Source organism: Labeo rohita, unplaced genomic scaffold (genome assembly GCF_022985175.1).
Source record: "Labeo rohita strain BAU-BD-2019 unplaced genomic scaffold, IGBB_LRoh.1.0 scaffold_733, whole genome shotgun sequence".
In the NCBI taxonomy this organism is placed as follows: Eukaryota; Metazoa; Chordata; class Actinopteri; order Cypriniformes; family Cyprinidae; genus Labeo; species Labeo rohita.
Window position 1 is genome coordinate 1 of NW_026129671.1, and position 7265 is coordinate 7265.

At 34.7% G+C, this 7265-nt stretch overlaps 1 long non-coding RNA gene across 1 annotated transcript; it reads left to right on the plus strand.

The window, feature by feature from the left end:
- The first annotated feature begins 864 nt into the window (after positions 1-864).
- LOC127161791 (uncharacterized) lies at positions 865-2175 on the plus strand. The gene is made up of 3 exons (XR_007827176.1): positions 865-1069; positions 1766-1835; positions 2083-2175. It is a non-coding gene; the product is annotated as an uncharacterized LOC127161791 (long non-coding RNA).
- The last annotated feature ends 5090 nt before the right edge of the window (positions 2176-7265 follow it).

Here is a 7265-nt window from a genome sequence, read left to right on the forward strand (position 1 = left end):
ACAGAGGATGCGGCGAATTATTAAAATTCAAAGTGCTTTTCCGTCTTATTAATGATATATAGGCAGTTAAATAAAACCTTCCTGTGCTCTTTCTAGGCTACTCAAGTCCCAGTAAAATTAGCGTTAGCTAAAGCACGAAAGCAAGTATAAATAATGCCACATTCGTCTTCTGCATACATTTTAACATTTTATCTCCTATTCGTTTTTATAACAGCATGCATTTGATCACTGGTTTCTTCATCGCTGCCTAACTTTGGCGAAGGTAAGTGAACCGCTGTATTGCCTTTTCATCATTTATAAACGAAAGTAATAAGGGTATTTTGCATTTTAATTTTTAGAGGAATGCACGCAGTTGTAAATGTGAACTGGTTATGAAGCTGATGTGTCTTCTAGAAATCTAAACAAGTAAGACACTAAGATATATTTATGTTATATGTTAATAAATTGTATGCATGTATGTGTGTGTGTGTGTGTATGAATGAAGAGTTAATTTGTATATATTAAGAGTTAATTTGCAGATAACTCTCTTTTTAAAAAATAATAATTTTGTTATTATTCTGCATTCCAAGTAATATCAATCAAACTGGTTGGGTTATTTAAAAAAAACATGTTTTATGAAAATTAATAAAAACGGATTTATTTGTTTTTTGCAAATGAACTCTTCATATGTATATGTATATGTTTGTGTGTGTGTGTGTGTGTGTGTATTTAATGGGTACACTGTAAAAAGCTCTTCAAGGGTATTGTCTATAGGAATTTATTTTAAAAAGTATATTTCTTCCAATAAATTTATTCCCTTTTGTTTTTGAATTCATTTAATTTTTACATAAGTAAAAAGTGTGATTGTTTTTGTAACTTATTATTACCTATCAAAAAATTGTTTTTTACTGACCTTCACAATAAATTGCTTCTACAAAACTCTATTTAAGTGTTTATATCCAAAATAATACGTCACGACCCGCTCACATGCTGCAGCAGAACAACGACATCGATGCTCATTGTCACCTGTACTGGACCAGTTTCGGATTTCTTTGGAGTTTTTGGGGGCTTTATACAACGTGCAACACATGTAAGTAACTATTTACATCGCATAAATTTAGGTTTTAGCCGAATGAGCACGCATTTATTGCACTATAAAATGTAAAAGCGTCGCCAGGTTTCAGACAGTAACGTTAAGTTTGTCAGTTTTGCAGGCGCCATGCGGCCTTACCGAAGGTCTTGAAATTAACATTAATCTTAAAACAACTATCGCTAACGTTAACGTAGGATAGGTTTATGTGAGATATATTGCCAGCTTATGTTTCTACTTAGTCTGGGTACTTTAAAAAAACATCGTCGTTTTGTTTGTTTAAGGAGTCTAATAACGTTAGCCTCGGTGAATGTGAATTATTTTGTCTCAAATCACTCGTCTTAAATGTTCTGCCTCTTTCCGAATTAGCTAGCAAAACACTAGTAGCATGGTCTCTCATCCTCGTACATGTGTCAATTAAAAGTTACTTTATCTGCTAGGTTTGTGGTCACAGTTGTTGTCCCTGCATGATTGAAAAAGATGAGGACATTATATTTTTGGCGCTTCTCTCTGCAACGTATCATAAAAATTCGTAAACGCTTTAACTTAATATTTTGCTATATTTGGTTGAAATATATTATATTGTCTTAAACCATTTGTTCAACTAAAAAGATTTAATATTTATTTTGCATTGCAATAACATCAATGATCCTGAGGTTTTCATAAACTCTTCTTTCATTTGTGTTGCTTCTTTAGAAGACCATCAGATCTACTGATCTGGAGCGGCTGATCAACGCATCAAGAACTTTTATTAGAACTGATACAGGTGAGGCAAAAGTAGTAATGTTGCAGATGCATATTAATACAATAAGTACTTTATTTACTTGTCTTGCCTAATTGGGTGAATATTGCAAAAAAAAAAAAAAACATTTTTGTTTACAGCTCCTAATTAATATATAATATAAAGCTCTGTTGAATGGGTAGTACAGAACCACACTAATAATGACATTGTATGTTTGTTGTTATATTGACCGCAAGATTCAGTTTTTTCATTATTCACTTACCAACTATAGGATCCAAGTACCTCTGTGGTGAAGAAGAGAGACGTGATTCTGAGATGCCTCAATGAATACATGGGAGAGAGTGGGCAAGAGCTAATCTCTGACTACTATGTAAGTATTGTTTAAAAAGCATAGTTTGACTTTTTTTTGGGGGGAAAAGCACTTATTCCTCAGATACTGCATCAATCTTATGTCTGTCTGAGTTATAGTACGGAGCTGGAGTTGGGGATCGGTTCTGGCTCTGTAAAAAGTTCAAAAACACACCTACAAACACCCAAATGTATGTGCAGGAACCAGGGTCCAAAATTAACCTTATGGTCTTCCAGTTGCTTGTAGACTTTATTTAAAAAATACTGTCATATTTTTCAATTGCAGTTTCACAAAAGTAAAATCCTTGTTTTACATTAATGCAGGAGTCATAATCATCTGATGATATAACTGTAAGAGTGGCATTTTCAGTACTTTTACTTAACCACACCTAGCTTTTGAAGATTGTTCTCTGTTGCCACTTATTGTTCTGTTTATTCTCATACAGGGAAAAACGGAGATCAGTGTCCATGAGGACTTGAAAATATGCAGATATATGTCTGCCGTGAACCAGATGCAGTGGGCATTATCATTGAGGGAATCCCAGTGCTTACTGATCTTGGAAATCTGGCCAGGGCGTGTTGCCTGCTTCTGGGGATGACATGCTCTGAACCTGCTGTATCCACCACAACTCTGCAAAACATTTGAGGTGTTCCAAAGACTTTTTTGTGGGACTTGACACACTGCGCCCAAAGGCTTCTTCCCGATTCATGACACTCAAAAACAAACTTCTGAGTTAGTTGGTCAAATGCCAACCTCACACTAAATGGCAATCTTGTTGTGTTTTTGTAGAGTTTTTCAGAAGATTGTTGTGAATGTTCAATTGTTAATTGGCTGCGGTTCAGAGCTTCTGTTATATAAACCATTTTATGGTAAAATGTTTTAATACATACTAAGATATACTGTACTGTGCACTTATGGATTGAAGCTGAAGTCAGTTCTTTCTTGTCAAATGCTGTGATCCTGCTTCCCTGTGTTTTATTTTAAATTTAAATGTTGTGTGTTGAAGGTGTTCTTGTAAGGATTTATGTAAGATTATGCTTTTTTTTTATGTTTCTTTGGTTCATCACTCTTGCTCGGTGGGCAGTTTAACTTAGAACAGTGTGGTAGTCAAGCACAGACTTCTTCAGTTCCTGGATAAGTCTCCAGCTTGTGGGCACTTGATGTGCTGAAGTTAGTTTTGTTATATCAAATGCTGAGGTCAGAGGCCCTTTATTTTATTTTATTTCAATGTCAAATGTTTTATTGAAATATAGCACAGATTGTGCTTCAAACATGTTATTGTATTAGTTTATTATGTTTTAATACATACGAAAATGTACTGTACTGTGCACTAAAGTCAGTCCTTTAGTGTTCTATGCTGCACTTAAAGATGAGGTTAGAAGTTTCTGTAATTTTTAATGTTAAAATGTTTACAACATTAACATAAAAATTGATTACAGAAACTTAGTGCACCCAATTGTTTGTATATGGCAGCTGTTATAGAGTAATAAACGTTGGAAACGAATACCTCTCTTTCCTTATTAATTAAAGTTATGGCAATGCTAACTAATTATTTCAAGTGGATTGAAGAAATAATTTGTCTAAATTAATAGAGTAATAGAGTAAATTAATTAATTAAAATCAAAAAGTTTATTTTTTTTATTTTAAATGTTACTTATTTTAACTAAGTATGATTTGGTCAATATGCTGCTCTTCGTCACAATGGTTAAACTCAAATGTTTTGCTTTATATTGTAGACTCTACTTAATTTTTTAGCATACAGTAAAATAAATAATACTGATTTTTACCAAATCAAAATAACAAGAAGTTCACTAAACTTACAAAAAGTAGTTGGAAAATGTTGCCTTAATTTTTTTGAGTTGATTCTAAGTAACGGTTTTTACAGTGTACTTTTGACTAATTTCTTTTCTTAAAAATGGTTTGAAGGCAGAAATGTGATGTTTATCATTTTATAAACTTTATGTTTTTGTGAAAAGCTGTGCCTGAAGTATAAATCATGCTTTTTACAGTCATTTTATGACTTTAAATATGCTCCAGATCATGTCCACCCTTTTTGGAATAATATACATGACAATAATCACTTTTTGATCACTGAGTTTGTCTTAGCTGTTGAACTATATATGGGTGCTCTTGTAACAAATTGTACTTCATCTGTTTACAGATTTGTGCAGAATATGAGACAGACAGAATAACCATAGGTCCATTAGTGTCAGCTGTCTTTGCCAATGGATGGATCCACACTGCAAAACTTATGAAGATGATTGCAAACCGAAGAAAAGTCCTTGGACAAAGCATTAAACCCTCTTGGTTCCCACTACACAGGTAAGAACTGCTACACTTAACAAAAACTTTTTTTAAACATGTTAAAGGGGTCATCAGATGCTGTTGATATGATTCTTCATGAGTCATGAGTCTTAATGAGTCTATACCACATTTTTTTTTTTATTTCTCAGTGGTAGTGTGAAAAAACACCCATTTTACCATATCAAAATCAGCCCTTTTCAGAGTGGGCCATTCTGTTGCATGTTCCTTTAAATACTAATGAGCTCTACTCACCCGGTCCCTCTCTTCTGTGGGGTTACGAGCCGACGCAAAACTTGCTAACTAGCACATTATTAAGAAAGGCGATTTGCAAAGATGCACCAAAACACCCATATACTCACTTCTGCTGTAGGTGAAGCTGGATCACGAAGTATTAGTGCGAACATAGACGTTTATGTAGAACGCCGTACACATTTCCTTAAAACCCGAAAGTAACATTAAGCCTCTGCGCCTTTAGTGGCTCAGATGTCGGGAGTAAATTATGACCGCTAGATCATTATTACATCCAACAACAGAACGCCTCAATTGCTCAATCTGAGACATTCTTGTCTTCCCCTGCACTGGTGTCGACACAATAATGGTGGTCAGACTGTTCTCAGCTCTCGCTGGGCTCATTTAGGGCGGGTCTAAGATAAGACGGTCATGTAAATCAAGTATTGTGGGAGCGGCCTCGATCGGTGTGACGTCACACCAACTAGAAGCTGAGAATGACCTGATTTGAAAAAGGGCATATTACTTACCACTGGGTGGATTTTTATCATTATAGGGTGGCTGTGTACACATACTGCCAACATGCATATATGTTCAAACAGCGTTATGGTCATGGGCATTAACAAAAAAAGACAGATAGAATAAGAATAGGTTTATTAATACAATAAAATATGATATTACTGTAAACTGACAGATATTGCAAATACATTAACTTCCCAAAAACAATACTAAAGCAAGGCAGGCATGTCAAACCTGCTCTTGGAGAGCCAGTGTTCTGGAGTTTAGCTCACCCCCTGCCTGGAACTTTTGGTAAGACTTTGTTTTTGTTTGAGAATTCCTAAAAACCTTGATTAGCAAACCTGTAAGACATTTGTTCATCTTCAGAATACAAATTAAGATATTTTTTGATAAAGTCAGAGAGCTTTCTGACCCTGCATAGACACCAACACAACTGAAATATTCCCAAGCCCCAAAACGTAGTAAGGACTTCGATATAATAGTCCATGTGACATCAGTGGTTCAACCATAATTTTACGAAGCTACGACAATACTTTTTGTGGGTAAAGAAAACAAAAATAACTACTTTATTCAACAATTCTTCTCCTCCAAATCATGTATTCTGCCATTATGGAGAGTATCATGATGCATGCACATTGCTTTCCTCTGCAAGCAAACAAGGCCCAGCGCATACATGTTCTACATCAGCAGAATCACACGCATGCGTTATGCAAAGAGGTACTATCGATAATGGTGGAAGACGCAATTTGAAGAATTGTTGAATAAAGTCAATATTTTTGTTTTCATTGCACACAAAAAGTATTCTCACTGCTTTGTAAAATAATGGTTGAACCACTGATGTCACATGGACTGTTTTACTGATGTCCTTACTACTTTTCTGGGTCTGGGAGCATTTCAGCATTACTGTCTATGCTGGGTCAGAAAGCTTTCAGATTTCATCAAAAATATATTAATTTGTGTTCCAAAGATGATTTAAGGTCTTGTGGGTTTGGAACGACATGAGGGTGAGTAATTAATGACAGAATTTTCATTTTTGGGTGAACCATCCCTTTAATTGGGAATATTGCTAAACTCTCCAGGACAGTGGCTTTCTGTGCTGATCTGGTCCAGTACTGTTATGGTTTCATTTTCCACTGTAATGTTAGTTAGAATTCCATCTGAACTGCTTGCCTGTATTTCCCATAAGGAAATGATCAGACGGAATAATAAATGAATTACAATTTTCAAATTTGTTTTTTGTTTGTTTGTTTGTTTGTTTTTTAGAAAAATGTAAAGGCTAAATCTCATGAATTTTGTTGTTGTCTGCATCTTTAGACTAATGACATTGAAGTACCCGAATGAAGACAATAGCAGTGTTATTATGGAGTATGGTAAGTTGTTTTATTTATTAATTTATTTTTTGGTATTTTCAAGGATGATAAATGCTAAGGTAAATTTAATACGCAAGAATTTGAGTACTCCGTTCTTTTAAATATCCTCTCTAGGATACAGATGTTGGCAGCACTCAGGAAGTGATCCAGAAGAATCATGGGAATCTATGTCATAAGATTTGAAGGTGCAGACACTGAAGACCACCAGATGTTGGAGTGTTGGAAGATAAAGTTCTTCAGGACCTTAGCAGTATACCCTATGAAAAAACATGTTGCTGGGACTGATATATGGACTAAACCTGAACTCCTGAAATCAGGTACACATTTGGAGTACTGCAGAAGTTATTTCTGAGCCAGCCAGTTCCTGGATTAAGGTTTGATTGGTTACCTTTATATGCCAATTAGAAAATGACAGTAGTTTAATATTTCTGTAATTTTGTAATGTGGCTGTAACTGTAATTGTTGCTCTTGTTTAACAAATACACTTGATCATTTGTGGCATCTTGTCTTTTATGACTCATTGCAAGATAATCACACAAAAAATACTTTGTTGAAGGGAGTAACTTCAACTAGAAATCAGTTAGTTAAAGTAACTAGAACCAATTGGATGGAACCACTGTCCATAATTTAAATGAGTTGTCTGAAACAAACTTCCTTATGTTGATAAAATGAAACACATTTGGC